The sequence below is a fragment of the Carcharodon carcharias genome, chromosome 19, assembly GCF_017639515.1.
Source record: "Carcharodon carcharias isolate sCarCar2 chromosome 19, sCarCar2.pri, whole genome shotgun sequence".
In the NCBI taxonomy this organism is placed as follows: Eukaryota; Metazoa; Chordata; class Chondrichthyes; order Lamniformes; family Lamnidae; genus Carcharodon; species Carcharodon carcharias.
This window is the reverse complement of record NC_054485.1, coordinates 109744789-109769861: the sequence shown is the minus strand read 5'-3', so window position 1 is coordinate 109769861 and position 25073 is coordinate 109744789. Positions and strand designations below refer to the sequence as shown.

The 25073-nt window shown below is 46.6% G+C and overlaps 1 pseudogene; it reads left to right on the top strand.

Moving 5' to 3' along the window:
• The window catches only part of LOC121291331, a 36877-nt pseudogene extending 12210 nt beyond the window's left edge, over positions 1-24667 (top strand).
• Positions 24668-25073: the final 406 nt, after the last annotated feature.

The window sequence follows — 25073 nt, the reverse complement described above, 5'->3', positions numbered from 1 at the left end:
AATGAGTTTTACGACTCCTAAAGAGCAGTTAAGCAAACACAAGTAGAAAAAAACTGCGCTGTTGACTAGCAACACAGGTCCAGAGAGGCAGGCCCCACCCGTAGACACACACACAGAAGAAACTAGAAGAAGCACTTTTGATCTGATTTTGAAGACAGCTGCCAGGAGAGACTGGAGCAAAGGGGACAGTTAGCAAGTCCCAAGCTAAAGAAGAAAGTCCCCTAAATCCAGGGGAGTGAAACAGGAGAAAGTCCCAAGCAGATCTTCTTGTCAAATGAAGGACAGGAACTTGGAAAAGGTCCTGTTAAGTGAAGTTAAGAGTTGGGGGGCAGAGAAAGGCTTCAAGCTCCAAGGTACAGGAAGCAGAAAACAATAAAGGCTTGTGAGAAGTCAGGCGTCCAAAGAGACAACTGGGCATGTGAAGAAGTGGTGTACTGTTGAAAGCTGAGCCAGTGAGAGAGAGTGCGTGGAGGAAAGCTTGAATGCATGTGGTGATCTAAGGGAGAGGAACATTGGAAGGAGAATTTGAAACCCTGGAGCTGGACCCTTGCGGAAGATGTCTGAGAGAAAGCACCTGTTTGGGAGAAGATTCCAATGCGAGTTCTTGGAGAGCAGAGATTGGAAAGATGGAGTTCAGTGAGACTGATTGGCTCACAGTATAACAAGCATCTGGGGGGAGTTGATGAGAGAGCTATAGCATTTGGTTGAGGTGCATCTGTCACTTGGTTTCAGAGTGTGGTGTGTCTGACCACAGGTCACCTATTGGTTTACATGGACTGTGTACTTACTGTGAACATTAAAGTATAAGATAGCTTTTGTAACTTGTGTTCTCCTTGCAAATCTGTATATATATGTAAAGGTGTACTTGTGAATGAAGGAGTATTGTGATTCAATTCATCTCTTCTTCCTTAATAAATATTTTATGCTTTTGTTAAAAGTTCATTAGCTGACTCCGGTGACTCTCAGTAGCCACTCTCCATGTATCTAAACAAACAAAAGTTAGGATCTAACAAGCTGGGTTCCTCCCTGGGATCAGGCTTGTCCAGGGGTAAGATCAGCTGAGATCTTAACATTATCTCCAGACCATTACCCATCTCCACCCCCACCTAGCTCACACCCAGTACCTAATCCCTGCCACTATCATCTCCACACTTGATGGCTCCAACACTTTTCCTCATTTAGCTCCCGTGTTCAACCTTCACACTGCTAGGATCACACTGGCAGGCAGAGCAGAGATGCTCAAAGCTGTTCCCTAATCATTATCTCTGCTCAATGTTCCTAAAACGTAATAGGATACTCATATTGTTTGATATTTTTCTAATATTCTTCAAGGAAACGTGCATCCAGCAACAGCTCCATTATCAGTCCCACTGTCACTTGTATTAAAAAAGTTAGTATTGTATTGTGAAAATGAGAACATTCCACCGGTATTCAACATATCATTAGTAGCATTCATTCATATCATTAATAACAACAAACACACAAATTAGCTCTCTTCAAGGATATGGGGAGTTTGGAAATTATGTTTTAAAAGAGCAGAAATCACATGTTTACTGTGGGCTGGAGAACGTTACAGGGATAGGGAAGGGCAAGGACATGGGCAGAAAATGCTGGAAACACCCAACAGGTGAGGAAGAAACTGTGGAGAGAGGAACAGAGTCAACATTTCAGGCTGTGACCTTTGATCAGAACTGGGAAAAGTTAGAAATATAATAGATTTTAAGGAGGTGAAATGGGGGAGGGTAATAAAAGGAAGGTCTGTGATAGGGCAGAAGACGAAGACATTAAATGACAAAACAGTTGGTGGGGCCGAGCCATAGGGAGTTGTAATGGGACAACTAAGGAAACAAAAGATGTCTCCAGAGGATGTGTGAATGGCAGAATAATGAACCATTGCCACCTGAAAGCAAGAACGAGAAAAATAAAGTTAAGACAGACAAATGCAAAGGAGACAAAATGTTGGAGAGGGGTGGAGGGTGGGGGGGAGGCAGAGATTATGTTCTGAAATTTCAACTGAATGTTGAAGTCTGTCAAGAGCCTAATTGGAAGGTGAGCTGCTATTCCTCGAGCTGCTGTTGAGCTTCACTGGACCAGTGCAGTGGGTCGAGGTCGGGGATGTCAGTGTGAGATCATGGTGCAGACTTTAAAATGGCAAGGCACCGTTAGCTTAGGGTTATGGTTGTGGACTGAAGACAGAGATGTTCAGCAAAGTGGTTGCCCAATCTGTGTGTAATCTCCCCAGTGGAGACTACATTGTGAGCAGTGAATACAATATATTGAATTGAAAAAGGTATAAGTAAATCACTGCTTCACCTGGACATAAGGAGAGAGGAGGTAAAAGGGCAGGTGTTACATACCCTGCGCTTGCATGGGAAGGTGCCTTGGGAAAGGGACAAAGTGTTGGGTTGAGCTTTCTTCTAAATTCCTTGCAGGTTGTTGTGGCTGACACAAAGTGGTCTCCCAGCACTTGCAGCCTGCGGTTCTCCGGTTGAAACTTACTTTTCATGTCTCTACTGGTGATTTTTTTCCCCTTTTCCTCCTGACAGGAATTTCTCAAAGAAAGTAGGATACAGGATGTGAGAAATAGCCAGCCAGCTACTATGGCAGAACTACTGGAGTCTTACAAAACACAGGAGAGAGAGAGAGGTTTCAGATCTTTCCTCTTTTCAGGCTAGGAGTTGATCTACTGTACTAACCTTACACAGGACATGGCCACTTGGTCAGGAGCCAATCAAAATACTTTTGCTTTGCAGTTCCCTCTTAAACCAGGTCTCCGTTCCAGCACCATGCTGTCTAATCCAGCGGAGGCAATGGTATTGTCACTGGACTAGTAATCCAGAGATCCAAGGTTCTGCTCTGGGGACCTGGGTTTGAATCCTACCATGGCAGATGATGGAATTTGAATTCAATAAAATCAGGAATTAAAAATCTAATGATGACCATGAAACCATTGTTGATCATTGTAAAAACCCATCTGGTCTACTAATGCCCTTTAGGGAAGAAAATCTGCCATCCTTACCTAGTCTGGCATACATGTGACTCCAGACTTACAGCAATGTGGTTGACTAAATGCAAGTGCAATTTGGGATGGGCAATAAATGCTAGCCTAGCCAGTAATGCCCAAATCCCATGAATAAAAAGAAACTCAGCACACACTGTTCCATAGTAGCAACATTGCAGATTTTCCACTTCCTGCTCCATTGAACATCTCTTTTAAGCTGCAGCCATAGTAGTTTTTAAAGCCACAGTCCAATCTTAAAGCCACAGTCCAAGAAAAAAATAAAAATATGTTCTTTAGATGCCTCCATCCTTAAAAAGCTGAAACGCCAATTAAAAAATGCATTTCATCACAGGGTATGTGATATATAGACAACAGACTTACACTCATTCATCCATCCATCCCCCTTATATAATTGTAAGCATTAACTGATTTCAGTAATTTACACCCGGGACAATGCATCTGCAATCATATTATCTTTACTGGTAATGTGAACAAGCTTTATAATGGATGGTTGAAACAATAGTCTCCATCTAAACAGTCTCACATTTTGAGTTTTAAACTTCTTAATGAACACCAGCAGATTATGGTCAGTGTAGATTAGTGTTTCCTTGTTATCGTGTCTTTCAGCACAATATCTCTATGAAAGAACTCTAAGCAATTTTTTAAGAAAAAGGCAAAAGGGGTATGGTCAGCAGAATGCCAAGCAGCCTTTGAAAAGCTGAAGGCAATCTTAATAAATGAACCGGTGTTGGCCGCCCCTGACTTTACCAAAGCTTTTAAAATGGTGATTGACGCTAGTGACTCGCAGGTAGGTGCAGTTCTAATACAAGATGACAAATTAGGGATTGAGAAGCCGGTGGGGTACTTTTCTCACAAAATAAATCAATATCAGAGCAAGTACTCTATAGTGGAAAAGGAAACTCTAGCATTGTTGTTATCACTTCAACACTTTTAAAGTTTAATGCCCGACTAGGCACAAACTTTCTATAAAACCCACACATTCCCAGAACCTCATAATTTCTCGTTTGGTTTTAGGAATGGGAAATTCCATTCATTTTTTCTGACCTCAGCAACACTTGCCCTGTCCTACAATGTGACTTAGGTAAGTTACCCTTGCTATTGCAAATTGGCTTTTGGCCTGATTTAATTGCAGCTGTTTAAACAGGTCCTCTAACTGCTTTAGATATTCTTCCCATGTGTTTCTATACATTACGCATCGTCTAACTAAAGCACAGTTAGGTACTTCAGCTACGACTAGATTCATAAGTCTCTGGAATGTAGCTGGGGCATACTTAAATCCAAGCGGCGTGACTTGACATTGATCCAATCCACTGGGTGTAACAAAGGCAGATATTTCTCAAGCCCTTGATGTTAATGGCACTTGCCAGTACCCTTTCAATACATCAATTTTAGAACGAAATGAGGCACTGCAAACCCTATCGATGCAATCTTCTAACTGAGGAAACGGGTACAAATTTGTCCTCATTACTACATTCACTTTCCTGTAATCTATACAAAATCTAGTGGATCTATCCGGTTTAGGAACCAACATGACTGGTGAACTCCAGCTGCTTTGGCTGGGCTCGATCAATTTATTTTCCAGCTTATGTTTGAGCTCTGTTTCTTACTGAGCTCATTTTTCTCGACTCAGCCGATAATGACATTGTTTTATTGGCACTGAGTGTCCTATGTCCACATCATGTTTAGTTAACGTAGTACATCCTGGTACATCTCTACAAATTCCCTTATACTTCCTAAGTAATCTTATTAAATCCTCCCATGGTCCTTCCTCTAAATATGAGAACACAATGTCTATAACTGTCCCATTATTTTCATATTGGCTAGTCGAATGGTAGCTGGTTCGCTTTGTGCACTGTCTACTTCCCCTTCTACCTGATTTTTACTGTCTTTGTCATCCTCCATTACTCCTACCAGTTGGCACACTTGCTCTTTCTCATTATTCTATCTGCAATGATATTGCTTCAATGTGTTTATGTGACATAACCTACGCTCAGGGGTATCTATCAGATAAGTCATTGCACTGACTCCTCTTGTAGAGGCCACTGAATTTTTCTTCCACAGGTTCACCCTGCATAGGTAATAATACCAATACTTCATCTCCTGCTTGGAATGTTCTAGCTGAAGCATGTTTGTCTGCCCATTCTTTCATTTTGACTTGTGAGATTTTTAAATGCTCTTGTGCTACTTTACATGCTCCTGTAAGTCTAGAAAAATGGACACGTAATCCAACATGGAGGATTCATCGTTTGGCTTCAGGAACTTTTCTTTAATCAATTTTAATGGATCTCTTATTTCATGACCATAGATCAATTCAAATGGTAAATCCAATGGATTCATTGGGAGAATCTCTGCTAGTAAATAGTAAGAAATCTAATCCTTTGCCCCAATCCTTTGGGTATTCATGGCAATAGGTCTTAATCATGGTTTTGAGATTCTGATGATATCTCTCTAGAGCTCCGTGTCTGTGAGTGATAGGCGGTAAACTTCAGTTGTTTCATACCCAAACTGCTGTATTTACCTCCGGACCCTTATTTGTAGTTAAAGCTACGATTTGGTCTGTGGAATTTTCGTTTTGAGTTCCCTTTTTGGACTCACTCTTACAAACTCCAATAAGTCCCATTGGCTTCCCTCACAACTTTCAGCATTCTGGACAAATGTGCCCCACTTTATTACAATCGGAACACTTCAGTCTTCAAGTTTCACCTCCAACCTCACCACCTTTCTTCTTGATCTGGGGAAGAGATCTCAAAAGTATTCCCAGCTATCCATTCTTTACTCTGGCTACTCACCTTCCTTTCACTCTCCCACTTGCTATCTTTTTCAAATTTATGTAGGTGATGGAAAAATAGTTTGGTTTTATTAATCAGCTCATAATCATCAGCTACCACTGCTGCCTTTTTGGCAGTTGCAACCCTTTGGTCTTCCACATGGGTTCTTATTACAGAAGGTAGGGAGTTTTTAAACTCTTCCAAGAGAATAATCTTTCTGAGAACTTCATAGTTTCAGTTCCTAATGCTCGTATTCGCCTGTCAAAACTGCTTTGTTTAAGTCTTTCAAGTTCAATGTAAGTTTGTCCAGGCTGTTTTCTTAAATTTCAAAATTTTTGTCTGTATGCTTCAGGGATCAATTCATAGGCCTTTTTCACCACGTCATAGTCCCGAGAAACCTCTGACAGTGAGGCATAAATTTCCTGTGCTCTACCTGTCAATTTGCGTTGCATGGGCAATGTCCAGTTTTCCTTTGGCCAATCCATCTGTTTAGCTATCTTCTCAAATGAAATAAAGAATGCTCTAACATCTATTTCTTCAAATTTTGAAGAGTCTGTACAAATTTAAACATCTCCCCACTGGATTGTTATCTGGGCATAAGTCCTGCCTCACCTCCTGGTGTTTCTTTTTTAACTGCCAGCACTCTAAGCTGGAATTCTCCATCTCTCTCTTTTTCTCTTTCCTCCTGTTCTAACCTTTCCATTTCTAATTCCCTTTGGAGTGCCCTTTCTCTTTCTGCTGCCTCTAGCTCCAATTTTTTTTATTTGCAACTGAATTCAAGCCCAATGAACCACCCCTTAGAGAACTCGGTTTCTCGGGTATTCCCTCCAGTTTTAAATGCTATGCTATCTCTTTGATTATCTCTGCCTTCCTAGCTTTGGCAGGCAATCCTACTCTTAATTTACTTGCCAATTTGATTAACCTGGCTTTTGGGATCCCTTGTAAAATTGTCAGGGACATCTCTTCCACTTGCAGGAAAGCTTTAGCAGTTTCCAGTGCCATCTTATCAAATCTGGTGTTTCCTTTTAGACTATATTACTTACTAAATCTACATCTCAATCATTGTTGTCTTTTGTTCCAGTGGTTGCTCAAGTCACCAAATTTTGTCACGACTTACTGGGGGTGGTGTGCTGTAGTATCAAGCACCACTGCTCCCTGAGACGTGACAAATGTCAGAAGTTTAATTAGACCACCAAATTGCCCCAATTCTACCTGTCTAATTTGGGTTAAAAGAATACAAGCACCAGGTTTGTAATCTTAACAACTCAATTCTCACAGTTTATTAAACAAATTGTCTGTAACCAGTGACAAAAAAAGAAATATGAACTGCTAACTTTTAACTCTATAGCTTAAACTCTACCCCTTCATAAACCCCTATACACAAACTCTCTCACACACACACTTAAGACACACAAAACATGGATTTTATGGGTGAGATAAAACAGTTCAATCACACCAATCCGGAGTTTGGGATTCGATGGGTTAACTTTGATTGCTTTCTTCCAAATTCCCTGTGGCTGACACAGAGCACTTGCAGTCTGTGGTTCTCTGGTTGAAACTTGCTTTTAATGTCTCCACTGGTGATTTTTCCCCTTTTCCTCCTGACAGGAGTCTCTCAAGGGAAGTAGGATACAGCAATGTGAGAAATAGCTAGCTAGCTACTATGACAGGATTACTGGAGTCTTACAAAACACAAGAAGAGAGAGGTTTCAGATCTTTCCTCTTTTCAGGCTAGGAGCTGATTGACTACACTAACCTCACACAGGACCTGGCTACTTGGTCAAGAGCCAATCAAAACATTGTTGCCAGGCAGTTCCCTCTTAAACCAGGTCTCCATTCCAGCACCATGCGGTCCAACCCGGCACACACTGTTCCATAACATTGCAGATTTTCTACTTCCTGCTCCATTGAACATCTCTTTTGAACCGCAGCCATGGTAGCTTTTAACAGCACAGACCAATCTTAAAGCTACAGTCCAAGAAAAAAATAATACGCTCTTTACAATTCTGACTTTTGTTACTCGCAGTGATGTCACAGAGTTAAAATGATACAACTGCGCATGCACCACATTGGCAGCAAACGCAGCATTTGGCTAGCACTTTGCCTCTGGCCAATGATGTCATTGGTTTTCTGCACATACGCAGAAGGGTAAAGGTGGCCATCTTGTGTTGGCGGAAGGCACAGTGCATTAAGAACAGAAAACTCTGGAAAAACACAGCAGGTCTGGCTGCATCTGTGGAGAGAGAAACAGAGTTAACGTTTCGAGTCCATATAACTCTTCTTCAGAATTAAAGAGAAGTAGAAATGTGATGGACTTTATACTGTTTAAGGTGGGGGGGGGAGAGTTGGAGCAAAATGGAAGGTCAGGGATCGATGGGAGCTCAGGAGAGATTGACACGGATGTCATGGACACAAGACAAAAGGAATATTAAGCACTCTGTGTCTCCTGCTACGCAAGGCGGTCTGCGTGCACACACAGTTAAGGCCCATCTGTGCAGGCCTGCACCGCGTGGTGACATCAGAAAGATTGAGCGTGCATGAAGTTCAAAATTCGGTGGTTCATGGGGTGGGGGGTGTCCTTTCAGAGAACTAGTTCACACCCAAAGGGCCGAATGGCCTCCTGCACTGTAAAGATACTGTGACACTGTGTGTCAGTCGGCATCGGGAGTCCGTGTAGAGGGTTGGGCAAGTATTTACAGGGGGAACATAATTCCCCCCACTCGCTCCTCTCTCCCTGGCCAAACACTCTCGGCAAATCAAAAACAGAATTACCTCGGAAAACTCAGCAGGTCTGGCAGCATCGGCGGAGAAGAAAAGAGTTGATGTTTCGAGTCTTCATGACCCTTCAGCAGAACTGGGTGAATCCAAGAAGAGGGGTGAAATATAAGCTGGTTTAAGGTGGGGGGGGGTGGCGGTGTTGGGTGGGGGGAGAGAAGTGGAGGGGGGTGGTGTGGTTGTAGGGACAAGCAAGCAGTGATAGGAGCAGATAATCAAAAGATGTCACAGACAAAAGAACAAACGAACACAGAGGTGTTGAAGTTGGTGATATTATCTAAACGAATGTGCTACTTAAGAATGGATGGTAGGGCACTCAAGGTATAGCTCTAGTGGGGGTGGGGGGGCATGAAAGATTAAAAAATAATGGAAAGAGGAGGGAAAAGAAAAATCTATATAAATTATTGGAAAAATCAAAAGGAAGGGGGAAGAAACAGAAAGGGGGTGGGGATGGAGGAGGAAGGTCAAGATATAAAGTTGTTGAATTCAATATTCAGTCCAGAAGGCTGTAAAGTGCATAGTTGGAAGATGAGGTGTTGTTCCTCCAGTTTGCGTTGGGCTTCACTGGAACAATGAAGCAAGCCAAGGACAGACATGTGGGCAAGAGAGCAGGGTGGAGTGTTAAAATGGCAAGCGACAGGGAGGTTTGGGTCATTCTTGCGGACAGACCGCAGGTGTTCTGCAAAGTGGTCGCACAGTTCACGTTTGGTCTCTCCAGTGTAGAGGAGACCGCATTGGGAGCAACGAATGCAGTAGACTAAGTTGGGGGAAATGCAAGTGAAATGCTGCTTCACTTGAAAGGAGTGTTTGGGCCCTTGGACAGTGAGGAGAGAGGAAGTGAAGGGTCAGGCATTGCATCTTTTGCGTGGACATGGGGAGGTGCCATAGGTGGAGGTTGAGGAGTAGGGGGTGATGGAGGATTGGACCAGGGTGTCCCGGAGGGAACGAACCCTACGGAATGCCTCCGGGGGGCATGAAGGGAAGATGTGTTTGGTGGTGGCATCATGCTGGAGTTGGCGGAAATGGCGGAGGATGATCCTTTGAATGCGGAGGCTGGTGGGGTGATAAGTGAGGACAAGGGGGACCCTATCATGTTTCTGGGAGGGAGGAGAAGGCATGAGGGCGGATGCGTGGGAGATGGGCCGGACACGGTTGAGGGCCCTGTCAACGACCGTGGGTGGAAAACCTCGGTTAAGGAAGAAGGAGGACATGTCAGAGGAACTGTTTTTGAAGGTAGCATCATCGGAACAGATGCAACGGAGGCGAAGGAACTGAGAGAATGGGATGGAGATCTTACAGGAAGCAGGGTGTGAGGAGCTGTAGTCGAGGTAGCTGTGGGAGTTGGTGAGTTTGTAATGGATATTGGTGGACAGTCTATCACCAGAGATTGAGACAGAGAGGTCAAGGAAGGGAAGGGAAGTGTCAGAGATGGACCATGTGAAAATGATGGAGGGGTGGAGATTGGAAGCAAAATTAATAAACTTCCTCCTACCTCTCCCTGGACAATGACCCCACCACTGAACATCAAGCCATTGTTTCCAGGGCTGTCACTGACCTCATCCCCTCTGGGGATCTTCCTCCCACAGCTTCCAACCTGATAGCCGCCCAACCTCGGACGGCCCGCTTCTATCTCCTACCCAAAATCCACAAACAGAACTGCCCCGGTAGACCGATCGTCTCAACTTGCTCCTGCCCCACAGAACTCATTTCTCGTTACCTTGACTCCCTTCTCTCTCCCCTTGACCAGTCCCTTCCCACCTACATCCGTGATTCCTCTGACACCTTACGTCACATCAACAATTTCCAGTTCCCTGGCCCCAACCGATTCCTCTTCACCATGGACGTCCAATCCCTCTACACCTCCATCCCCCACCAGGATGGTCTGAGGGCCCTTAGCTTCTTCCTCGAACAGAGGCCCAAACAATCCCCATCCACCACTACTCTCCTCCGTCTGGCTGAACTTGTTCTCACGCTGAACAATTTCTCCTTCAACTCCTCTCACTTCCTCCAAATAAAAGGTGTGGCTATGGGTTACCCGCATGGGCCCCAGCTATGCCTGTCTCTTTATGGGGTATGTGGAACATTCCTTGTTCCAGTCCTACTCCGGCCCCCTTCCACAACTCTTTCTCCGGTACATCGATGATTACTTCGGTGCTGCTTCGTGCTCTCGTCGGGACTTGAAAAAATTTATTAATTTTGCTTCCAATCTCCACCCCTCCATCATTTTCACGTGGTCCATCTCTGACACTTCCCTTCCCTTCCTTGACCTCTCTGTCTCAATCTCTGGTGATAGACTGTCCACCAATATCCATTACAAACCCACCGACTCCCACAGCTACCTCGACTACAGCTCCTCACACCCCGCTTCCTGTAAGGACTCCATCCCATTCTCTCAGTTCCTTCGCCTCCGTTGCATCTGTTCCGATGATGCTACCTTCAAAAACAGTTCCTCTGACATGTCCTCCTTCTTCCTTAACCGAGGTTTTCCACCCACAGGGTTGACAGGGCCCTCAACCGTGTCCAGCCCATCTCCCGCGCACCCACCCTCACGCCTTCTCCTCCCTCCCAGAAACACGATAGGGTCCCCCTTGTCCTCACTTATCACCCCACCAGCCTCCGCATTCAAAGGATCATCCTCCGCCATTTCCGCCAACTCCAGCATGATGCCACCACCAAACACATCTTCCCTTCACCCCCCTTATCGGCATTCCGTAGGGATCGCTCCCTCCGGGACACCCTGGTCCACTCCTCCATCACCCCCTACTCCTCAACCCCCTCCTATGGCACCACCTCATGCCCACACAAAAGATGCAACACCTGCCCCTTCATTTCCTCTCTCCTCACCGTCCAAGGGCCCAAACACTCCTTTCAAGTGAAGCAGCATTTCACTTGCATTTCCCCCAACTTAGCCTACTGCATACGTTGCTCCCAATGTGGTCTCCTCTACATTGGAGAGACCAAACGTAAACTGGGCGACCGCTTTGCAGAGCACCTGCGGTCTGTCCGCAAGAATGACCCAAACCTCCCTGTCGCTTGCCATTTTAACACTCCACGCTGCTGTCTTGCCCACATGTCTGTCCTTGGCTTGCTGCATTGTTCCAGTGAAGCCCGACGCACACTGGTGGAACAGCACCTCATCTTCCGACTAGGCACTTTACAGCCTTCCAGACTGAATATTGAATTCAACAACTTTAGGTCTTGAGCTCCCTCCTCCATCCCCACCCCCTTTCTGTTTCCCACTTCCTTTTTTTTCCAATAAATTATATAGATTTTTCTTTTCCCACCTATTTCCATTATTTTTAAATATTTTAAAATCTTTTATGCTCTCCCCACCACCACTAGAGCTATACCTTGAGTGCCCTACCATCCATTCTTAATTAGCACATTCGTTTAGATAATATCACCAACTTTAACACCTATGTGTTTTGTTCTATTGTTGGTGACATCTCTTGATGATCTGCTTCTATCACTGCTTGTTTGTCCCTACAACCACACCCACCCCCTCCCCCCACACACACACACACACACCCTTCACCAGCAGTGCTATCTTTGGCCCTGGCCGCCGCCCAGCTGTCACCAGCAGTGCTATCTTTGGCCCTGGCCGCCGCCCAGCTGTCACCAGCAGTGCTATCTTTGGCCCTGGCCGCCGCCCAGCTAGGATGACGTCGGCGGCGCTATCTTTGGTACTGGCTGCCGCCCAGCTGGGATGACGTCGGCGGCGCTATCTTTGGTACTGGCTGCCGCCCAGCTGGGATGACGTCGGCGGCGCTATCTTTGGTACTGGCTGCCGCCCAGCTGGGATGACGTCGGCGGCGCTATCTTTGGTACTGGCTGCCGCCCAGCTGGGATGACGTCGGCAGCGCCATCTTTGGTCCTGGCCGCTGCGACATTTTTCAGGAGTGTGATTCATTTCCGTAACTCACTGTTTTCAGGGACTTGCGGTGACTTCTCTGTCTCCTTACAGATCTAGTGAAAAGATGTGAAAAATCTCCGATTAGATAGTGCGAAAGTAAGAGGTAGTCCCCAATATTCTTTATTTGCTGGGGGAGGGATCTATCTGTATAAGGGGCCGGGGGAGAGGGAATTTTATACAGAAAATAGAGTCAAACACAGTGACAGGAAGGGAGGAAGTCGCCTTATGCGGCCTGTAAATAAACTTTACATTTAAGGTCCAATAAGTCAGCCCTGCAGATAGTGGCAAAAGCAAAAAACTGCGGATGCTGGAAATCCAAAACAAAAACAGAAACAGAAATACCTGGAAAAACTCAGCAGGTCTGGCAGCAACGGCGGAGAAGAGCACAGATGACGTTTCGAGTCCTCATGACCCTTCAACAGAACTAAGTCAGGAGCCTGCATCAGGCATTCCCGACCTGGCCACTATACGGTACAGGGTTCATCAGTTCGGGAAAGTGTACAGTGGGTCAGTGGTCACGGAAGTGTCATAGCTCGGTATGAGGGCCCATAGGGATGGGTGGAAGGGCAGAGCTTGGCAACAGAGGCATGAGGGATCATAGGAGGTGGCATGGTTGGAGCATGCGAAGTATTTGGAGGGGGAATGAGGCTTATCATTTGTCCAAGTGGGTGCAAGGATGTCCCAATGGAGATCCTAATTCCCTATTAATGTCTGTGGGCAGACTCAGGCTTTATGCAAAGCAGATTTGTGAAGATGTTAACAGAAAAGAAACTTTGAGATAAAAACAGAAAATGCTGGAAATAATCAACAGGTCAGGCAGCATCTGTGGAGAGAAGCACAGAGTTAATGTTTCAGACCTGTGACTTTTGATCAGAACTAAGGAAAGTTAGAAAGGATTTGAGCATGTGAAAGGCAAGAGATCAAAGGGGCTGGTCTGTAATAGGGTGGGGGTCAGGAGAGATTAAGTGAAGAAAAGTTTCATGGTGCAAAGGCAAAAGGCGTGGTAGTGGACAAAGTAAAGAAGCATAAGATGTGTCTAGATGAGGTGTGAATGGCTGGAGACCAGCCATCTGAATGCAAAGTAAAGGGGTTAATAAAGAAAAAAGATAAAAAAAACAGCAAGAAAAAAGTCTCAGAACAAGATAGGCCCAGAGATTACAATCTAAAATTGTTGAGGAATTTTCAGTGGGAAGGGAGGGATCCAGTTGTCGTGGTCCATATGGGATATCAACAATGTAGCATCTGAAGAATTCTCTGTAAATAAAGTTTATTGTTGCTTCCGGAAACCTGTTCGTAATAAATAGTTATTACAAACGACATAGGTAGGACTGAGAAAGATGTTCTGCTGAGGGAGTATGACCAGCTGTGGGCTGAATTAAAAAGCAGTACTTGAGAAAGAGGGAGCTGTACCATTGGGGCACTCTTCACCTGAAACATGCTTGGACTAATAATATGGGGCATTGTATAACTAGTGTTGAAGAGGGGACTTGAAATTAAATAGTGGGTGGGTGGGAAGGGCTCATGCGAAGGGAGATTTGGAAGATTAAAGAGAGAGAACAAGGTGCAGGGTAGAGATATGAGTAAGGATAAAGTGTGACAGGAGGGAACAGACCGTACAACAATAAGAGATCAGTCTTCAGCCAATTTGATTCATTTCACGTGATATTAAGGAATTGGTGAAGGCTCTGGATACTGCAAAGGCTATGGGCCCTGACAATATTCCGGTAATAGTACTGAAGACTTGTGCTCCAGAACTAGCTGCGCCCTTAGCCAAGCTGTTCCAGTATAGCTAGAACACTGGCATCTACCCAGCAATGTGGAAAATTGCCCAAGTATTTCCTGTCAACAGAAAGCAGGACTAATCCAACCTGGCCAATTATCACCCCATCTCGATCATCAGTAAAGTGAAGGAAGGGTCGTTGACAGTGTTATCAAGCAGCACTTGCTCAGAAATAAGCTGCTCACTGACGTCCAGTTTGGGTTCCGCCAGGGTCACTCAGCTCCTGACCTCATTACAGCCTTGGTTCAAACATGTACAAAAGAACTGAACTCCAGAGGTGAGGTGAGAGTGACTGCTCTTGACATCAAGGCATATTTGACCGAGTGTGGCATCAAGGAGCCCTAGCAAAACTGGAGTCAATGGGAATCAGGGGGAAAGCTCTCCACTGGTTGGAGTCATACCTAGCACAAAGGAAGATGGTTGTGGTTGTTGGAGGTCAATCATCTCAGTTCCAGGACATCTCTGTGAGAGTTCTTTGGGGTAGTGTCCTAGGCCCAACCATCTTCAGCTGCTTCATCAATGACCTTCCTTTCATCATAAGATCAGAAGTGGGCTTGTTCGCTGATGATTGCACAATGTTCAACACCATTTGTGACTCCTCAGATACTGAAGCAGTCCATGCCCAAATGCAGCAAGATCTGGACAATATCCAGGCTAGGGCTGATAATTGGCAAGTTACATTTGCACCACACAATTGCCAGGCAATGGCCATCTCCAACAAGAGAGAATCCTATCTATCCCCTTGATATTCAACAGCATTACCATTGCTGAATCCCCCACTACCAGCAACCTGTGCATTACCATCAATCAGAAACTGAACAGAGCCAACCATATCAATACTGTGGCTACAAGAATAGGTCAGAGGCTGGGAATTCTGCACCAATAACTCACCTCTTGACTCCCCAAAGCCTATTCATCATCTACAAGGCACAAGTCAAGAGTGAGGTGGAATACTTTCCACTTGCCTGGATGAGTGCAGCTCCATCAACACTTAAGAATCTTGACACCAGGACAAAGCAGCCTGCTTGATTTGCACTCTTATCACCTTAAATTTTCACTCATTCCAATAGCAAGATGTTTATTCAATGACTCATAAGGTACAGACACAATTGTTTACGCCCCATTCCTGGTCATGTATGTCACCTTTGGAGTTCAATATCTGTTCCCCCTTTGAATAAGCACATCTAGCAAAACACATAAAGAAAATAACGTGCAGATGTGTACGTCAAGGGTTCTAGTGGAAAAATACAGTGAAAGAGACAGCTTTCATAAGTATAACTCACTTTATAACTCATGGTAATTGTATTAACACTTTATTTTCTGCATCATCAGTGAAGAAATTCTATCCTGTTTTATATTTCTTTTTGGAATTTCAGTATGTAGTATTAGGGTGTTCAGCATAGCAAGGGTTAATGTGGGACTAGAGAACAGTATCACCTACAGTATGATGTAGAAAGACACATGAATTAGCGTTGTATGGAGCAACTCTGGTAGAAGTCAACATGAAGTTAGCTACTAGTCTGGGCTATGCTTTATACATATGCATATGTGTACCAATAAACACTACTGTTCAACCCTACAAGCCTCTGAACTGCTTTGTGAGACCTACTGAACAAACCATTACAGCAAGTTTGTACTCAGCTAGTAACCAAGTAAATCTGATGGCTGAGTACAAACTGCATGGGTGTACTTTATTTTCGCAATTGTTTTTTATTATTCTTTCATGGGATGTGGACATCACTGGCTGGGCCACCATTTGTTGCCATTCTTAATTGCCCTTGAGATGGCTGTGGTGAGCTGTCTTCTTGAACCTCTGCAGCCCATGTGGTGTAGGTACACCCGCAGTGCTGTTAGGGAGGGAGTTCAAGGATTTTGATCCGGTGACAGTGAAGGAAAAGAGATATAGTTTCAAGTCTGGATGGGGATGTGACCTGGAGGGGAACTTGCAGGAGTTTCTGTGCTTCTGCTGTCCTTGTCCTTCTAGGTGGTAGAGGTCATGGGTTTGGAAGCTGCTGTCAAAGGAGGTTTGGCGAGTTACTACAGTGCATCTTTTAGATGGTACACACTGCTGCCACTGTTCGTCGGTTGTGGAGAGAATGAATGTTTAAGGCGGTATGGGCTGACAGTCAAATACTCTGTTTTGTCCTGGATGGCGTCAAGTTTCTTGAGTGTTGTTGGAGCTGCACTCATCCAGGCAAGTGGAGAGTATTCCAAAACATTCCTGACTTTTGCCTTGTAGACGATGGACACGCTTTGAGAGTCAGGGCGTGAGTCACTCACCACAGACTACCCAGTCTCTGACCTGGTCTTGCCATCACAGTTTTATATGGCTGGTCCTGGTCAATGGTAACTCTCAAGGTGTCAATGGTGGGGGAATTCAACAATGGGAATTCCATTGAATGTCAAGCAGAGATGCTTAGATTCTCTAAGATAAAAGCAAAATACTGAGATGGTTAGATTCTCTCGTGAAGAGATGATCATTGCCTGACACTTGAATGATGTGAATGTTACTTGCCACATGTCAGCCCAAGCCTGGATATTGTCCAGGTCTGTTGCATTTTGACATAGAATGCGTCAGTACCTGAGGAATCATGCATGGTGCTGAACATTGCGTAATCATCAGTGAATATCCCCAATCTGACCTCATGATGAAATCAGCTGAAAGTGATGGGCCTAGGACACTACCCTGAGGAACTTCTGCACCGATTAACTGGAACTGAGATGATTGACCTTCAGCAACTACAACCATCTTCCTTTGTGCTGGGTATGACTCCAACCAGCAGAGAGTTTTCCCCCCGATTCCCATTGACTCCAGTTTTGCTAAGGCTCCTTGATGCCACACTCGGTCAAATGCAGCCTTGCAGTCACTCTAAGCTCATCTCGGGAGTTCAGCTCTTTTGTCCATGTTTGAACCAGGGCTGTAATGAGGTCAGGAGCTGAATGGCCCTGGCAGAACCCAAGCTAGGCATCAGTGAGCAGCTTATTTCTCAGCAAGTGCACTGTTGATGATCCCTTCCATCACTTCACTGATGATCGGTAGTAATCGGCTGGGTTTGATTTTTCCTGCTGCGTACAGGACATACCCGGGCATTTCCCACGTAGCCGGGTAGATGCCAGTGTTGGAGCTGTGTTAGAACAACTTGGCTAAGGGCACTGCAAGTTCTGGAGCACAAGCCTTCAGTACTGAAGAAGAGACAAATGCTGCCAGACCTTGAGCACCTCTATCAAATCTCCTCTTCACCTTCTCTGGTTAAGGAGAACAACCTCAGTTTCTCCATCTGCCCATATAACTGAAGGCCCTCATTATTGGAACCTTCTAGTTAATCTCTGCACCCTCTCCAAGGCCTTGACGTCCTTCCTAAACAGTGATGTCCAGAACTGAACACAGTGCTTCAGCTGAGGCCTAACCAGTAGCTCATTAAATTTTAGGACAACCTGCTTGTTTTTTTACTCTATTCCCCATTAATAAAGCCAAGTTTTCATTAGCAGTCATCACAATGTATCCTGGCATCTTTAAAGATTTGAGCATATACACCCAGGTCCCTTTGTTCCTGCACCTCCTTTAAAATTGCATCACTTTGTTCGTATTGTTTGATCTCATTTTTCCGACCAAAATGTATCACCTAACATGTCCCTGTGTTGAATTTCATTTGCCCTGTGTCTGCCCATTTCACTGTCTATCCCTGTCTTCCTGAATGCTGTTACTATCCTTCTCATTGTTTCCTACATTTGTGAGTTTTCAATCATCTTCAAACTTTTAAATTGGACCCTGAATACCCCAAGTTCAGATAATTAGCATATATAGCTAAAAGATCCATGATCCTAATGCCGATTCCTGGGGAACACCACTGTATACTTCCCTCCTGTCTGAAAAACAACTGCTTACCGCTATTCTCTGCTTTCTGTCTCTTGGTGCAAATCTGGGAAAATTCTGCCTGAAGTGTGGTCGTGGGTGGCCAGAATGGGGTGTTACCTGCTGATGGAAATGTCGGGTTTTCATGCCGTGTTGTCCCGAGCCCGCCTCATTATTTATGCATTCCCAGGAAATACGCCACCCCCATGGTGGGTGGGCTCTATTCGACTGCCTGCCAACGCCTCGCTGTTGCACCACGCCAGCCACCATGTTTAAAAGGCAGCCACAATGACAGCACTCGTCGCTACCAGTTCACCACCGCTACCTGGGAGAAATGGCCAGCAAAGGAAAAAAGACTGCAGCCCCCACCCCGACCCCCACCACTTCAACGACGGGTCCCTCGAGCGACTGTTGGATGCTGTAGAGGCCCACCAGGATGTTCTTTACCTCCGCTCTGGCCACAGGATGGGAAACAACTTGACCAACACAGCTCTAGAGGCGGTGGTCAGCGCAAACCCCCTACAGAAGAGGATAGCCACCCAGTGCCGCAAGATGAATGAATGATTTCCTCCATCTCCAGGGTAAGTTACTCTTTTCATCACTTCCAACTCTCTCACTCACAAACCCATCACACATCCACAGGCCCACACTCACTACCAGTTCAAAGGACATCACCATTCACACACTCACACACACCAGCATTGCCCTCAGCCTGTCCATGGAACCACTCACCACCCAAACGTGCCAGGCATACTTATCATCCTTTGCTGGCCATTTCTCCCAGGTAGCGGTGGTGAACTGGTAGCGACGAGTGCTGTCAGTGTGGCTGCCTTTTAAACATGGTGGCTGGCGTGGTGCAACAGCGAGGCATTGGCAGGCAGTCGAATAGAGCCCACCCACCATGGGGGTGGCGTATTTCCTGGGAATGCATAAATAATGAGGCGGGCTCGTGACAACACGGCATGAAAACCCGACATTTCCATCAGCAGGTAACACCCCATTCTGGCCACCCACGACCGCACTTCAGGCAGAATTTTCCCAGATTTGCATCCTGCTTACACTCTCTCCATCTCTGTTCATGCAGGACAAACTGGCACACAACAGGAGGGAAATGTTGCAGGCTGGTGGAGGGATGCCGGAGCTCAAGATCCTTACAGAATTTGAGAACAGAGCCATCTGGCTGGCCGGCGATGATCGGACCTGTCCAGTGCTGACAGTGAGGTCAGTGGTGCTCAACCAAGTGAGGGTCCAGCAGTGCAACATACATCAGACAACCATGCTGAGTGATGTGTTCTGTGCCACAGGCCACTGCCGTGTACTAATTATCTTCCCTTGCTTCCGTAAGCCCATCAGCCCAAGTGTTGAAAGAGCCCATGACCCAGGGCCTCCAAGCCAGTTCGGAAGGGACAAAGGGGGACCTGAATACAACCCTGCAGAAGTTCCATCACAGCACTACCCACACCCTCCACCAGCGCAGAGACCTTGGTGGGACTTGGCTCTAGAATAGGCACAGGATTAAATACCAGTGAGCACAGTCTGATCCACAGCAGGCAGTGGCAGGGACTTCCCAGGTCCCCAGCATTTGGAGGGCAGCTGGAGGCCAGGAACCTGTTGAATTCGAGTCAGATGATGAGACTCTGGACTCGGTCATGTCACAGTTGCTGGAGCTGTAAAGGCAAACTCGGGAACATCAGGAAGGGATGTCCGCTCCACTCCTCAGGTTGCAAGGCACAATGGAGGAGTCCATCCACCTTCAGGCTGAGGTGATAGCACTGGGATTGCAATGCACCAAGGGCAACACTGTCAGGATGGTGGCCGCCATGGTCCAGAACGTCACTCCTGCACTGCTGCGTGGGCTGAACTCCATCACTGATGGAGTTGGCCTCCAACAGTGTGTATGTGAGACGGGTGCTGGGCAGCTCGATCTCACTCCAGCCACCCCTCCTCCTCAAAGAGTCAGCCTGGGGCCCCTGGGCACCCATTGGGAGGAGGATCGACAGGCGCACACCCCGGGGCCATCCACCCAGGAGACTCCGGGAGTGACCGACACTGCCACACAGCAGGACCGGAAAGCAGGGGCCCTCCAGAGGTTGCATGCCAAAGCCATCACAGACAGGGGGTCACAGTCAGCAGTCTGCCTCCACTCCTGCTGTGGATGTCCGGGGAGCACCAAGACAGGGCTAGGGCAGTTAAGGGAAAGTAGTTGCACAGCCTGGGCATGATTGTTGATCACTTTTACACACTGTTCATTATTTTCAATGAACTCCCAAGAATGTTTCCCTGCCAAGACCTCTTTTTCTGACAAGCAGTGATCTTGGCAAGTGGATGTGCTACCTTACTGAACAAGAGAAAGGCAGATGCCTCAGCCTAGGGCTGCTTGCCATTTGCTCTGTGCAGTGTTTGGACCGCAGTAATGGTCTGGCCTCACACTCCCTGGAAACATTACTGATACCTGCACCTCAGCAGTGCTGGTCATCGCTCCCAGAATGTATTGAGCAGGCACCACAGAGTTCTCTCATTCTTTCCGTGCTTTTAGCACCTTTAAGGTGGGGCTGGCCCCCATCACACCAGCACCTGTGACCAGTGATGCACAGCATCAGATGCACCTAAAGTTTCATGGCTGCGTCTCTGTGATGGCCCTGATCATGGAGCGCAAGTGAGCTGCCCTCAGCCAGACAGGAGTTAGACCTTCTCAGAGGCTGGGTGAAGATTTATGGAGTGTCCTCACTGCATGTCGTCATCAGCCTCCTGCGACCAAGCGACTATTAGGGCCTCCCACTGCATCTCCATGGCATGAACATTCTCACTGAGGGTATTTGCACTGCCATAAGGCAAACCGGAGTCAAACGTTCACAACTGCATTGCGAGGATTGATGGGGATATCTCACTGCATGTTGTCATTATCCTCCACAAATCTGACAGGTTTGAGGCCTCCCAAGCGTGCCTGCCTTGTCTAGCCAGTGCAAGAGCCTCATTCTGACATCGTCACCACTGAGGACCTCCACACCCTCATCCCTGCCGGTGTGCTCCTCCTCGAAGGAGACCTTCAACTCCTTCATGTCCTCTTCAGGCAGCTCATCTCCCCGTTAGAGAGCCAGGTTGTAAAGAGAGAAGCAGATAATGATGTGTGACACCCTCTGTGGACTGTATTGCAGGGCTCCACCAGACCAGTCCAGGCACCAGAACCTCATCTTCAGCATCCCGATGGTCTGCTCCACCAAGTTATGAGTTGCTGCATGAGCCTCATTATAGCGTCGCTCTGCTGCAGTCTGAGGGCACCGCACGGGTGTCATCAGCCACGGCCTCTGTGGGTAGCCCTTGTCCCTAAAGAGCTATCCCTGCAGCCTTTATGGACCCTGGATCTGTGAGTGACTGAGGATGTGAGCGTTATGCACACTCCCTGGAAACTGTCTGCACACCTGCAGGATGCATTTCTGGTGGTTGCACACCAGCTGCACATTCAGCGAGTGGAAGCCTTGCAGTTGATGTAGTTCACTTTCTGTATCATTGGAGACCTGAGCACTACTTGTGTGCTGTCGATTGCACCCTGCACCTGTGGGAATCCTGAGATCAGGACAAATCCAATGGCCCCTCAATCCAATCCAGCATGAAAGAGGGAGAGGACGTGGTTAGCATGGATCTGTGTGACGGCCCCTTAACACTTCCTGGGAAGTGCTGGTCACCCCTCGGATGGCTACAGTTGAGTGCACTGCATGGCTGCCCTGTCAGCCTATGACGTGGGGGAGACTGCTCCAAAGTGGGATACTGAGATTGCAAGGGGGCTGTGAGCGCCTCCAGCAGTGACTGCTACATGGCCAGTGTTGGCGAGGAGATTGCACAATGTGTGCAGCCCAACTGCTCCGCGGTTCAGCAAAGTGGTTGTGGACTCGCAGCTTGTGCCGGTGTGGGGAGCAGGGATGTGGGATAAGGTCTGCAGCACTTGGTGACACTTTGGTGCTTGCCTGGGTGGGCAGGCTACGAGCCCAACCCCAATCATATCACTGTGGCTGCGCCTGAACTGTCTCAGTTGCAGAAGGATGCTCAGTTAATACAGTTGTCCCTACTGCATGGCCACTTCCCTCGCCTACCCTGTCTCCCACCCCTGACAATGGTCACCTCTGAGGCTGGGCTGCAGTTGCCCCCAGATGCCCCCACCCCCGATGATAGTCACTTCCATGGCAGGGCAGCACTTCACCCTGGCACCCCGAAGCCTGCAAAGCAACAGGCCACCCTGGCGAGCTCTGCAGAACGATGCTGTTCACTCACCACCAATTCCCCCAAAGTAAAGGCCACCAAGTGGACAAGCCGGCGGGGGTCCAAAAGCCTGGCAGGCTTTTAATGATTTACTGATTTATTACAATGAGCTCCCCAGCGACCATTGGCGGGAAATGCAGCTCACTGTCGTCAGGCTGAGCGGACGATCACGATCTGCCTTCCCGCTGGATTGTGTCATATTGTCCACAGGCCACCATCAAGCCTGCTGCCGCCGGGCACGGAATATTCCATCCTTAGTCAAATTTACATCCATTCCTTTTAATTCCATGAGTTTTAATATTGCTGACAAGTCTCATGTGGGACATTGTGAAATGCCTTCTGTAAGTCGCTAAACACATCAATCGCAGTCCCCTCATCAAATCTCTTCACCACTTCATCAAGAACACAATCAAGACATTTGCCTTTATCAAATCCATACTGACTTTATTATTTATTTGTATGTTTATGTATTTTATTTTTAATTGCATACTTTTACAAAGGCCAAATCATTCTCCCGCAGATATTTGTGTCTACAAGTTTCCCCGCATGCGATGATGAATTGACTGGCCTGTAATTATTGGGTTTACCCCTCCTCCCTTTCTTAAAACAGTGCTTAACATTTGCAATCCTGCAGTCCTCTGGTACCTCCCCTAGATTCAAGGAGGATTGGAAGATTGTGGGCAGAGGATCCACAATTTCCACCTTTTCTTCCATCAGTTACCTGGGATGCATCCGATCCGGAAGAAATTCCTCCTCATCTCCATTTTAAATGGGAGACCCCTTATTTTTAAACTCTGCGAGCTGGTTCTAGATTTCCTCATAAGGGGAAACATCCTCTCAGCATTGACCCTTTCAAATCCCCTTAGAATGTGATACTTTCCAATAACTTCAACTCAGATTTTTCTAAACTCCAAAGGTATTGACCCAACCTGCTCAAGGTTTCCTCATAAGACAACCCATTCATCCCAGGAATCAGCTTATTAAACATTTCTGAACTGCTTCCAATATAAATATATTCTTTATTAAGTAATGAGACCAAAACTTTACACAGTACTTCAGGTGCAGTGTCACCAATGTCCTGTAGAATTGTAGCAAGATTTCCATATTTTTATACTCCAATCCCCTTTACTAAAGACCAACATTTCATTTGCCTTCTTAATTTCTTGCTGTACTCGCATGTTAACTTTTTCTGATTCATTTGTAGGTAATTTTCATCCAATATTCACTCTTTCACGTACACACACATTCATACCCCCAGTGCTACAGAGTGAGTTTCCTCAATCAGTAATCTGCTCAGCAGTGTGGTGGGTGTTTGAATCCCAGATATTGTAAAACTCTTTTGTGATGCATTAATCTGGGAACAGGATTTATTTTTACATTGAGGCTCCAGTCCCAGCTTTTGCTCATTTTCTTATTTCTATCCCCACACAGTCCCACAGAGCTGAGGAGGGTGGGTGTAATGTCTGATATTTCCAGAAGCTGTGACCTCCCTCTGTGGAAGTCCCAGTGTTTTCTGCTGTTGTCAGATTCTCATTTCCTCCCTTCAGGCCGGCTCTTTTTCATGTTAAGCTACAGGAAAACAAATCAACAACGGTCAGATCGATTAAAGTCTCTCCCCCGATCCCCAGCGAGTCTCTCCCCCGATCCCCAGCGAGTCTCTCCCCCGATCCCCAGTGAGTCTCTCCCCCGATCCCCAGTGAGTCTCTCCCCCGATCCCCAGTGAGTCTCTCCCCCGATCCCCAGTGAGTCTCTAATTCTCTGCTTTTCTCTCCCAGTCTCTGTGAACCTGGATGTGGAAACAGCGAATCCCGAGCTCGAGGTGTCTGAGGATCTGAAGAGTTTGAGACGGACCCGGACCCGGACGAGTCTCCCTGACACCGGGAAGAGGTTTACAGACAGGCTCTGTCCCTGTGTCCTGGGATCAGAGGGATTCACATCGGGGAGACATTACTGGGAGGTGGAGGTGGAGGGGAATCGGCGCTGGAGTCTGGGAGTAGCCGCAGAGTCTGTGGAGAGGAAGGACAGGGTCAGTCTGATCCCGGAGACTGGATTCTGGACCATTGAGCGGTTTGAGGATCAGTTTTATATAAAATCCTCTCCTGAATCCCGTCTCCCTGTCGGTCAGATCCCCGGGAAGGTGGGAGTTTATCTCAGTTTTGAGTCTGGGACAGTTTCATTTTACAGCGCGGACACCAAGTCCCATCTCCACAGCTTCACTGGGAATAAATTCACTGAGAAACTTTATCCTTTCTTCAGCACTTGGGATGAAAACCAATTTCTGAGAATCTGCTCCAGGTTCTGATTCGGTTCTGGGAAAGGGGCGGGGTCTCGGGATGTTACATCATCCCTGACGTCACCATGACTTGACCCCGTGATTAAAGTCAGGAGCAGAGGTCAGGGGTTGGGGGTTTGAAACCACCATTGACAACAGATTGTCATTAAATTTGTCATTTAATCTCAAATTGTAAAATCCCAGTCAGATTGTAAATAAAACCAATACAAATATCAATGTCAGCGGATTAATATAAAATGTAAATTTAATATCTTGTGTGTCTCCTTCCTTCATTTAATCCCTGCTTCAGTCAGTCAAACCACCCAGTCCCATCCTCCATCTCTTCACCTGTTTCCCAGTCTGTAGCTGGGATTTCTTCTGTGTTTCCATTTCTCACTCTGCACCCAGAACATGAAAACCTGAGAGAGAAATCCAG